The sequence below is a fragment of the Nicotiana tomentosiformis genome, chromosome 9, assembly GCF_000390325.3.
Source record: "Nicotiana tomentosiformis chromosome 9, ASM39032v3, whole genome shotgun sequence".
NCBI lineage: Eukaryota > Viridiplantae > Streptophyta > Magnoliopsida > Solanales > Solanaceae > Nicotiana > Nicotiana tomentosiformis.
This window is the reverse complement of record NC_090820.1, coordinates 93,498,667-93,511,492: the sequence shown is the minus strand read 5'-3', so window position 1 is coordinate 93,511,492 and position 12,826 is coordinate 93,498,667. Positions and strand designations below refer to the sequence as shown.

At 37.8% G+C, this 12,826-nt stretch overlaps 1 protein-coding gene across 1 annotated transcript in view; it reads right to left on the bottom strand.

The window, feature by feature from the left end:
* The window catches only part of LOC108945627 (uncharacterized), a 127,736-nt gene extending 115,541 nt beyond the window's left edge, over positions 1-12,195 (bottom strand). Inside the window, exon 1 of the mRNA XM_070186197.1 lies at positions 12,126-12,195. The gene's annotated coding sequence lies outside the window, so the exon portion shown is untranslated. The remainder of the gene's footprint in view (positions 1-12,125) is intronic.
* Positions 12,196-12,826: the final 631 nt, after the last annotated feature.

Below are 12,826 nucleotides of genomic sequence, written 5' to 3'. Positions count from 1 at the left end.
CTGATGGGCATAGTCCCCTGTTTGGATCTGGGCCTGCTATTTGCGAAGAAGGAGTTTGTTGAAGGCCCAGGCAATACTGGGTATCTCCTTTGGGCCTGCTGTAGGCCTACTATAATTTCTTGTGTAATATTTGTACTTATATTCCTCATCTGGTCTATAATAATTTTGTAATAAAGAATTGGGGTGTTAGTGAAATTGGGGAAACAGTATATTCTAATGTTTGCATGAAAGGGTAGAAAACATGCCTATAGGATTCGTATAATTTACTTGTTATTTTATCCAACCTGCCATATATGATATTTGAATTTTCATGTACACTAGTAGAAATCATGCCATTAGGGGAATTACCCACTCACACAACTTGTTTACTAACAAAGCATGAGCTTAAATACTCTATTTATTCCCATGTCCACTACTATGTGTCACTAGACAACATGCCTATAGGAAATAAATGCCAATAACCATCCTTCAATTTGCATAACGACAGAATGTTCATTAGCTACCATGCCTATAGGATTATACTAGCTTATGCTCTACTGGTCCTCATCTAGATATCATGTCCATAGGTTCTTAATTGAGTCATCAGCTACTATTATATCTATCGCTCGCCTAGAAAACATGCCTATAGGGACGAAGTGTTACAGAATCAATTTTCAACTGCCAACTATTTAGAACCTAGATATAAAATACTACTACTTTCTTAGAAAGCATGCCAATAGGATCAAACACGAGTAATTCTGAGTATTCCCAATGGTTTTCATTCCCCCTATTGCGTAAATCATTTAGAAACTATGTCTATAGTTTTTAATAACTTATAATATGCAATCTCAATAAACAGCATAACAGTATCAGATACTCTTAACCTGAGTAGTTGTTTAGAAAATATGTCTGTAGATCTTAATGACTTCAATTTGCCTCAATTCTGAAAATGTCTAGTGCCTAACGTAGAAATCTGTTTGCGTGCATTTATTGTCTAAGTGTGGAGGCTAACTTGAATCGTTAACTGTCCTTAAGTGAAGTCCTATTTGTTTTGAGTGTCGCATAGTTTTATCATTTTGAGAAGCCTAAGTAAAGTCTAGAACTACCCAAATAGAGGTCCAACGCCTCCTGGACCATAGGCATAAGACGGGTAGTGCACACATAGGACGCGACCTAGAATTGAATTAGAACGCTCTAAGTAAACAACCTCAACATAGTAATCGGGTAGCAGGAGATGATAATCTGTGCCCGCTGAATAATATGAGCAACTCCTATATTAAAGGAGTTGCGAAGTATTATTTATGTTGCACGGGGTGATCCTTTAGGCTAAAAAACTTAGGACCTCCTTTTTTCTTTATACACTTAGTTTATGGACCATTATAGTTGTATCCTTGTATTCCTTAAGATTCGTACCAATTCTCATTGTGTTATAATGAAACTCTTTGAACTTTTATTTATTTAATCATCTTGCCTAATTATAATCCACATAGTCTTAAGTTCGGCCGGGACCCACAGTTGTGGACCTCGAAGAGTGCCTAACACCTTCTCTTTGAGGTAATTTGAGCCCTTACCCGATCTGTGGTGGCGTTGACTAGTCAAACAGAGTTATCTACATAATAGGTGCCCTAATGTTCCTTAAAAATTATTAGGTGGTGACTCTTCTTCTTTTAACACTCTATCTCCCATCCAAAAGAGTTGTCACACGTTGAAGCCCGTTTTCGCGAGAAAAATAGGCCGCGACAACATGGCGACTCTGCTGGGGATTTACACTTATTCTCTTGCCATAATAAACTTGGCTTATGTGGATTACGTTCTTTGTTACATGCACATCCCTTCCCCTACTCACCTTTATTTTTTAAAATCCGCTATGACATGCACATCCCTTCCCTTACTCACATTTATTTGTTGAAATAAGCTATGGCAGGCACATCCCTTCCCCCTATTCACCTTTACTTGCTATGACCGCTATTTTATCTTGTTAAAATTGCTATATCATGCCTACTTCCTTACCTGCTTTATTACATTCCCGCATATATTTTTATGAACTAAACTAACTCCTTTCTTTTGTATTTCTTCTATACTCTTTCCATGTTTAACTTTGCTATATTATTTACTGCTTTTACATATCATTCAAATACTTGACAACGTGTTATTATTTCTGAATAAAGCATGCTCCACATTATACTCCACTCGTGCCAACTATCATCAGAGCGGTACTTGATGAGTGTCCACGCTCTTCCGAAAATTACCTTTTTAAATTAGAAAGGCTTATTTACGGTAGACTAGTCGATCAGCGGTGCAATCGACGGTCCCGTGCCTTTCCCTTTCAAGTTCTCCACTTGGGATTACCAGTCTAGCCCATTCTAGAAACCCTACTCCAACTTGAAATGTACATGCATCATGCTAAACCTAGTACGGGTTAAAGCGTTATTAACGTAACAACCCGTTAAGATGAACCTCGTCCAAAGTCCGATGGGATTTCCACAATCCCAATGGACGCTATCATACTATGTGCATTACTTGGAGAAAAATATGCCAAAGTGTTGATCATTATTGCGTAAACATTTTTGGCATTAATAAAATGATGCAAATGTTGGCATCAAGTTTCTCCAAGTCTACGTGTCGCTTAGGCCTACCTCGGGCACAATGAGGTCCCCAAATTAGGACGCAAATTATTGCATGACTTTGTGAAACATGTTTTAATATTGCGAACACTCTTTTAATATTCCTTATTAACTTGGTTACCTTTTGCTTTTTATTTCTTTTGATTATTCCCATTCCCAAAGGTTGATTCGTGCATACTGGCATCTTCTCAAGAACTGGACCGCTGCACCATCCCGAGCCCGTCGAGTTCCTGTGTAGCCTGGCAAATTAGCATGAATTACTTTAAAAAATAGCTTTGAGAATTTGAGACATTTTTCAGTATTCTGTTTTGAAATAATTGCTTGAGCCATCGAGCCACACTTGTTGAAGTTTTTAAGATTTTTTTTGCATTACTGCTTTTCGTATTTATTATTATTTTTACAATTTTCTTTTCAGCATTATTATTACCTATCCCGATGAACCTACGACTGTTACATGTAATGAGACAATGCAACATAAGGATAGTGATTCAGTCAATCATTACTAACAACGCCGCCAATTTAAACAGTGATTTGATGAAAGCCATGTGTGAAACGTTCAAGATCAAGCATAGGAACTCCACGGCATACAGACCGCAAATGAACAGAGCCGTAGAAGCCGCCAACAAGAACATCAAGAAAATATTGAGGAAAATGGTAGATAATTACAAACAATAGCACAAGAAGCTGCCATTTGCTCTGCTCGGGGCAACGCCTTATCTATTGGTTTATGGCACTGAAGTAGTTATTCCTGCCGAAGTAGAAATCCCTTCTTTGAGAATTATATAAGAAGCCGAGCTCAGTGATACAGAATGCGTACAGAGTCGCTATGAACAACTGGCTCTCATTGATGGAAAGATAATGAATGCAGTATGTTACAGTCAACTCTACCGGAACAGAATGGCAAGAGTTTTCAACAAAAAGATCAGACCAAGGCAATTTACACCGGGGCAGTTGGTGCTAAAGCGGATCTTCCCACATCAGGATGAAGCCAAGGGGAAGTTCTCACCCAACTGGCAAGGTCCCTACATGGTTCATCGAGTATTAACAGGAGGAGCACTCATACTTGCAGAAATGGACAAAGAGATTTAGCCAAAACCTATCAACTCATACGCAGTCAAGAGATACTATGTCTAGGATTGTTTAATTTCTTCACTTGATGTAACTCAACTACGCTTGACTTGATTCCCGTTTAAGAGGGGATACATAGGCAGCTCTGTGGGTTCGGTCACATCTTAATAAAATATTCATTTTTCCCATGATCGGAAATTGGGACAAGATTGTAAGTTCAGCCAACTTCGTCATATGTGGAACAACCAAAAGTATTGCATTTAAACTGGGCAAAATTTTGAGGAGAGCCCTCAAAATTCTAAGGCAATGATGTTGCAATGTCTCTGAAATGTGTCACAGTCACCAGTTCATCTAAATTATTTGATATCACATACTACATTTCAAATAATAATATTTTCGCAAATAATTTGTCAAATGCACGCATTTGTTTTCAAAAACTTTGTTTCTATGACAGCCAGACGTTACCTAGGGTAACTCAAACAGGGTCTCGAGACAGGAGTAAAGGCGAAACAAGGAATCAAGAGCACAAACCAACTGTCCCCCGTAAAACTCACAATTTTCCTTTGAACGCAGGTACGATAGACACAACAGTAATATTCCCAAATACATACGCACAACAAAATCACTACGTCCATGACGACAAGTTGCTAAACGCAAACACATCAAGCTAAGAAATACTTTACTCTCTCGTAGATGATCATTGCTTTTCTTGCGTAAGGCTAAGCACTGCCTTTCTTTTAATGAGACTAAGTATTGTCTCCATTTCTTGCATGAGGTTAGGCATTGCCTTCGTAATTGCATAAGGCTAAGCATTGTCTTTCCCTGCATTAGACTAACCATTGTCTCCATTTCTTGCATGAGGCTAATCATTGCCTCCTTAATTGCGTAAGGCTAAGCACTGCCTTTCTCTGCATGAGACTAAGCATTGTCTCCATTTCTTGCATGAGGCTAAGCATTGCCTCCTTAATTGCGTAAGGCTAAGCATTGTCTTTCTCTGTATGAGACTAAGCATTGTCTCCTCTTCTTGCATGAGGCTAAGCACTGCCTCCCTAATTGCATAAGGCTAAGCATTGCCTTTTCCTGCATGAGACTAAGCATTGTCTCCTCTTCTTGCATGAGGCTAAGCACTGCCTACCTAATTGCATAAGGCTAAGCATTGCCTTTCCTTGTATGAGACTAAGCATTGTCTCCCCTCTTTGCATGAGACTAAGCATTGTATCCTCTTCTTGCATGAGGCTAAGCACTGCCTCCCTAATTGCATAAGGCTAAGCACTGTCTTTCCCTGCATGAGACTAAGCATTGTCTCCTCTTCTTGCATGAGGCTAAGCATTGCCTCCCTAATTGCATGAGGCTAAACACTGCCTTTCCCTGCAAGAGACTAAGCATTGTCTCCTCTTCTTGTATGAGGCTAAGCACTACCTCCCTAATTGCATAAGGCTAAGCACTGCCTTTCCCTGCATGAGACTAGGCATTGTCTCCTTTTCTTGCAAGAGGCTAAGCACTGCCTCCCTAATTTCATAAGGCTAAGCATTGCCTTTCCTTGCGTGAGACTAAATACTATCTCCACTACGCTACCTAAGACCTAGCACTATCTCTTTGGTCACCTAGGGTTAAGCATCGCCCTCATCTCACACAAGACTAAGACTTGTCTTGTCTCGTCCTCGCATATGACTAGGAATCATTTCTTTGCATTTAATGCACTGAAATATTGCCATTTTGTCCAAAGGCGTCATAGTCTGAAGGCATCATCCTCATAGCCGGGAAACACCATTCCATGGCCTGAGGATCTCTCAAAATTGCACATCATTAATCAAAGGCGTCATAATCCAGAGGCACCATCCTTATGGCCCGAGGACACCATTTCATGGCATGCGAATCCCTTATCATACGCTTCATGGCCCAGGACGTCATGGTCTAAGGAGATCATCCTCACCGTCCAAAGACAACCTTCATGGTCCAAAGGGAATTTGCATCACGTTTAAACTTTCGCAATAACCCATATATATATATTTGCATGCACCGTGTTTAAAGTTTTGCAGGTAATCCAGGAGGTAACCGTTCTACAAACGGGAGCAATCTTCGCTCCGGTTTTCATTCATAACATTCACATCCTTCAATTGTTTCAAACGTAACCAACTACCAGTAATTGCCTACCTTTTACTCTGTGACCGTTCAGATTTTTACCTTGTGACACATCCGCAACGTTTCAAATTCACATTCACGACTCCGCATAAATTCATCTGATACTATCATACCCAAAAGAACCCTCTCCGAAACATGCAAACATTCCTATAACAACTCCATCGGTTTCGTTCATAGTTGGATCCAGAACTACACACGGCCTGATTCCCGTACCACCAGGGCTATGTAGGCTACTCAGGAACCAGGGTTCGGCCCATTTGTTTTTCAAATCACATCATTCCCACTCAATTCGGCCAAAATTGGTCATCATTTTTCTTTACCCGACAACTCTTCCATCATTCCCAGGTAAAGAGGGGCAGCTTTTGATACCCAATTTTTTCCTCATATTTTTCAAATAAGTATATATACTTTCAAAATATCATTTTTGCATCATTACTTAATTTATAAGATTTATAAAAGCATTTTCCATAATTTTCCATAATTCTCAGTGCTTTTTATTTTCTTGCATTATAATTACTTGAATATTTGCTAATTATTCCCTTAAATTATTTGCAATAACACAATCATCCTAATTTATTATTTTTACACCACACACATGTTTTAAAATATTTTTATATCATTTCATATAATTATATCTGTATTTTTAGTTATTTATGTAACTTTTTACAGTAATAGCCTACGCTCCTACATAAGTGCTTTTTTATTACATTATTTGTGTCAAAATAGCATTTTTATATTTTGATAATGCTAAATTATTATTTTCAATTATTTTAGTGCATAAATAATAATTTTTATTTATTTATTAAGCATATCTATAAATTATTTTTTGAAACATTCTGTATTTAAATAATAGCCCAGTTTTAAGCCAATTGTTGGACCAAAATTGGCCCAGTAGCCTAGCCCAATAACCTCAAGACCAAACCAGACAACCCCTTTCCAATTGACCCGGTCGGTACCCGCTTAAAAGACCCGTCCCGTTTCCCTTTGATCCTGGCCGTTGATCTCAAATAATCAACGGCCCATAATAAATCCTTACCTTCCCTAATATCCCCTCACCCTAAACCCTAATCCCATTCCCACAACCTAGCCGCCTCTACATTCCCTCACTCCTACACCAAACCCTAAATACCACTTCCCAAATTCCCTCAAAATCCGGCTAAATCATGAAATTCTTTCACGATCTGCTTACCTTATTTGTACAATCTCATTATCATTCATTTGTTCGTGGTATTACTTAGTACTTGCCTGATTTTGGAAAGTATTACTTCTCTGAATCGAGTGCAATCCCCCTCAACCCACAAGATTCAGACGAAAATCCATCTGTATACACTCTCAACAAGGTCGTATGGGTTTGATTTACCGAGATTTTTGGCTAATTTTGACTATTTGTCAAATTAGGGTTTGTCCGATCTTTACCTATTTTGATTCGGAATAGGCTATGCATGTGACTTTCCTTGTTCCTACTTAAACTTGATTGATCTTCCTTCCTTATTTGTGTTTGAATAATTTGTTTTACATGATTACTTGTTCGATTTCCACACTATATAAATCCCTCCACCATTCCCCTTTGAAACGGACTTTGAATCACGAGATTCATTAAAAACTAAAGGTTGTCACTTTATTATTCTCTCATTCTCTTATTCTATACTTTGGCTTTTGGCCGGTTGAAATCCAAGGCCACCAGAATTCGATTTTCCAACTTTTCTTGGTGCGAGCACTGCCCGGGGTTTATTTGAAGACTTTGGGAACTCTGACGCACTAAGATTATGGGTTCTATTGCTCTTTGCTAACGTTCAGAGTATTGTGGAGTTTGTTATTTCTTGTTTGTCATTTTGTCAAGTGATAACTAGTAAGTTCCTTAGCTTTTGCAATTTTATTCTCCCGTGTTCATGATTTGCATATTCATACCTCTGAAATTTCATGACCTAATATGTTTCTAGACCATCTCTATATGCAACCTTGTTGGCATTGAACTCGTTTTGTGATATGAACTTCTTTAGTATTTGATTTTACCTAAAACTGCCAGTTCCGAGATATGTTTATACTTAACTTGAATAATTTGGACTCTCTTAAGTTTGTTTAGCCTAATGTGTTGGTATCCAAATGTGTACATTTGCTGCTTGGCATGAGTTTGCTTCCCTGCTTTGTTCTGGGTTCCTGTAATGACTGACTCGTATCTATAATATGTACTACTCTATGTTAAGACCTTCACTCTAGCTATGACCTGCTCCCATGCTATTTTGTCACTCATTATGTCTTCGGTTTGCCTAATCATGTATCCCTTGGTGATTAGTTGGGACCTTTAGAGTAGCCATCTTAACGTGTATTTCCTTATAATGTTTGATATTGTTTTGTCTTAGTGATATAAGTTGGCATGTCTATTTTCTGGTATTATGATGGAAATTCAACATAATTTGGACCCCTAGGCTTTAAATTCTTTAAGTTAGTGCTCTACTTTAAACTCGTTTGGCATTGTGCACCTTTGTATGTTAATCTTGTAGTCTCAAAAAACCTGATTCCCATGCTTCTTACAAAATGTTTTCTGCCCAATATGCTAAGTATTTGAACTTGTTATATCAACATGTCCTTTGAGTTTTTGTTGATTCTCTTTGCTTGTATGTTCTTTGTTTAATCACCCCTGCTATGTCTGCTTCTAAAATATAAATGCACCTCTTCAAATTCTATCACTTGATCACTGTCATCTCAATCTCATTTGTTACCTACACTATTCTGAATCTATCACTCTTGGCCGGCTGAAAGCCAAGGCCACCAAAACTCTCTCTATTGACCTCCCTAGTGTGAGCACTGCTCGGGGTCCATTTGAGACCCTTGTGAACTCTGACACACTAGAATTTGGGGTTCTTTGATCACTCTCTTTGCTGTTGGAACTTGAGTTGTCTCCGTCATTTAGCTTTTCTTCCTCACATTATTTGTATAATCTGCAAACTGAGTTGTGTAAGTGAATTATGTGTAATTTAATATTTGGGTCATATGGTCAATTTGTGATAGTGTGGTTTGGCTTGAGTTCCTCTATGACTTTTGAGCTGTGCTGATAGGCATAGTCCCATGTTTGGATCTGGGCATGCTATTTGCGAAGAAGGAGTTTGTTGAAGGCCCAGGCAATACTGGGTATCTCCTTTGGGCCTGCTGTAGGCCTACTATAATTTCTTGTGTTATATTTGTACTTAAATTCCTCATCTGGTTTGTAATAATTTTATAATAAACAATTGGGTGTTAGTGAAATTGGGGAAACGGTATATTTTAATGTTTGCATGAAAGGGTAGAAAGCATGCCTATAGGATTCATACGATTTACTTGTTATTTTATCCAACCTGCCATATATGCTATTTGAATTTCCATGTACAGTAGTAGAAATCATGCCATTAGGGGAATTACACACTCACACAACTTGTTTACTATCAAAGCATGAGCTTAAATACTCTATTTATTCCTATGTCCACTACTATGTGTCACTAGACAATATGCCTATAGGAAACAAATGCCAATAACCATCCTTCAATTTGCATAACGTCATCATGTTCATTAGATACCATGCCTATAGGATTATACTAGCTTATGCTCTACCGGTCCTCATGTAGATATCATGTCCATAGGTTCTTAATTGATTCATCAGCTAATGTTATATCTATCACTCACCTAGAAAACATGCCTATAGGGACAAAGTTTTACAGAATCAGTTTTCAACTGCCAACTATTAGAACCTAGCTATAAAATATTGCTACTTGCTTAGAAAGCATGGCAATAGGATCAAACACGAGTAATTTTGAGTATTCCCAATGGTTTTCATCCCCCTATTACGTAAATCAATTAGAGACCATGTCTATAGGTTTTAATAACTTATAATCTACAATCTCAATAAACAGCATGATAGTACTAGATACTTTTAAACTGAGTAGTTGTTTAGAAACCATGTCTATAGAGTTTAATGACTTCAATTTGCCTCAATTCTGAAACTCTCTAGTGCCTAATGTAGAAATCTGTTTGCGTACATTTGTTGTCTAAGTGTGGAGGCTAACTTGAGCCTTTAACGGTCCTTAAGTGAAGTCCAATTTGTTTTGAATGTCACTTAGTTTTATCATTTTGAGCAGCCTAAGTAAAGTCTAGAACCACCCAAATCGAGGTCCAATGCCTCTTGGACCATAGGCATGGGAAGGGTAGTGCACGCATAGGACGCGACCTAGAATTGAATTAGAACGCTCTAAGTAAACAACTTCAACATAGTAATCGGGTAGCAGGAAATGATAGTTTGTGCCCGCTGAATAATATGAGCAACTCCTATCTAAAAGGAGTTACGAAGTATTATTTATGTTGCACGGGGTTATCCTTTAGGATAAAAAAACTTAGGACCCCCTTTTCTCTTTATACATTTAGTCATCTAATATGGACCGTTATATTTGTATCCTTGTAGTCCCTAAGATTCGTACCAATTCTTATTGTATTATAATGAAACTCTTTGACCTTTTATTTATTTAATCATCTTGCCTAATTATAATCCACATAGTCTTAAGCTCGGCTGGGACCCATAGTTGTGAACCTCGAAGAGTGCCTAACACCTTCTCTTTGAGGTAATTTGAGCTCTTACCCGATCTTTGGTGGCGTTGACTAGTCAAACAGAGTTATTTGCATTATAGGTGCCCTAACGCATCTTAAAAATTGTTAGGTGGTGAATCTTCTTCTTTTAACACTCTATCTCCCATCAAAAAGAGTTGTCACTCGTCGAAGCCCGCTTTCGCAAGAAAAAAGGGGGCGCGACAGGACCCGTTAAAGCTTCTTACTCTAATGGGATCGGATTGTTCGCCTCGGCAGGATTATGTACCATACTCTTATGGGAGTGGGTCGTTCGCCTCGGCAGTATAATAGATGTACCTATGGTTTGTGTCGTTCGACCCTTGGCAGTGTGCACATTATTATGGGATCGGGCTGTTCGCCTCGACATTTCTATAATTAATCTTGTGGGATCGGGTCGTTCGCCTCGGCAACGTCCTGCGTAATACTTGACAAGAAGCCATCGTATCCGTGAGATTTTCTTATTTGAGTTGTGATGATCTATCTGGTGGGGACCATTTTACATATATACTCCGGTTGAGGAGGTGACCGATAACTGAGGGCTTGTATTTACTGTTCAGAGGAGGATCGTACCACGTACATATATCTGTTTACACTGTTTATTTACTTTTACCATGCCTCATACTTGTTTACTTTCTATTGCACTTGATATATTGGACCACTAGTAAGTGTCGATTTTGACCCCTCGTCACTACTTTTCCAGGGTTAGGCTAGATACTTACTGGGTACGCGTTGATTTATATACTCATGCTACACTTCTGCACTTATTGTGCATGTATATATATATATATATATATATATATATATATATATATATATATATATATATATATATATATATATATATATTATATATTTAATTTTTTTTTTCTGGTGGTCTTTTGGGCGCAGAGGCGCGACTATTACGGGGACTGTATGGTGAGCTGCATTCCAGGTTACGATCCGCAGCATACAGAGTCTCCATCAGAGTTACTTACATTCTCCTGTCTAACTTGTATTCCAAACAGATGTTGTATTTTATTATATTTCTTAGTAGATGCTCATGCACTTGTGACACCAGGGTTTGGGGGTTCCTAGTGGACGTTCATTATTGTAGTTACGAATTTGCTATCATTTTATCTTGTAATTTATATCTTATATGGAAATTGGTAAATAAAAATCACGGGTGTTCTACGAGTACCAGATTTCACTCTATTTATTTAATGGGATTTATGATTTTAAAGATAATGAAATGAGTAATTAAGCCGATAGTTCACCGTTGGCTTGCCTAGCGGCGATGTTGGGCATCATCACGACTTATAGTGGGTTTTGGGTCGTGACAATTCAGAATAGCTTCAAGCTCATTCTTTACCATCTCTTTGTTATCATGATATAATTTAAGCATATCAACTTTTGCGGTATTTTTTGAAATGGTTTTAACTGTAGGATTCAAGAAGGCATGCACATCTCTAACCCCTTCATATTTTACATAACTAAATGGGAGGTTATGTTTGGCTATAGCGTTGGCTACAACTTTATGATATTCTTTATGATCAATTGGCATACCTTGCTTTGATGCTTCAATCTCGTGCTTAGCTAGATGTCGCTTTAAATTTGTCGTTCTAGCTCTTGAGTTAGCTAAAAATAATATCCTGCATGTCTTACATTTAGCCCTAAGTCTTTTAACAGGATCTATATCCAATGGAATTTGCTCATAAAAATTCCACATTACAGACATAGTTTTACGCCGTTTTAAGGAACTTAAAACACTTATTTCATTGGATTCTACATCATCATGCTCCATCGACATCTTCTTATACAATGAGATCCTACAATAGATTAAAAAAGAAACCTCAATACTTTATTGATCGTATCAACTATCAGTTACAAATACAAAAATAACTGTGCAATAAGGCAAAACTGCAATAAATCATTCTTTCTTCCCGAGGAGCAAGGTTAAGAATTCGATATTACATTCACATAGAGTAATCCGTTATATATACATAAGACATTAGCTAAAGATAAAAAATAAATAAAATAGAGTACATATCATATAATCAACATGATAATTCATAAGCCCTCCCTCATTCCCAACCTATTTTTAAAATAGAGAAAAGACACATTGGTCTTAGCCAAAACCAATGAAGTTACACAAACAGTGAATTTCATAATACAATACATATCGATATACTTGAGCAACAATGATGAAATTTCACATATTACAAGAAAATAAAGGGGGAAGAGGAGCAACACACTTACTCATCTTATAGCCAAAATTCGATATCCATAGAAAGCCCCACCAAAGAGTTCATCGGAGAAAAGGAAGTCGCCAGAGAAAGGTAGTGCACTAGAGAGAAGAGGCTCGTTTTTGAAGTTTAGAGAGTCACAGAGAGAAAACGTATGCCTTGTTTCTATCACGTGTTCTGATTGTGTTTAGGTTTTGAGTG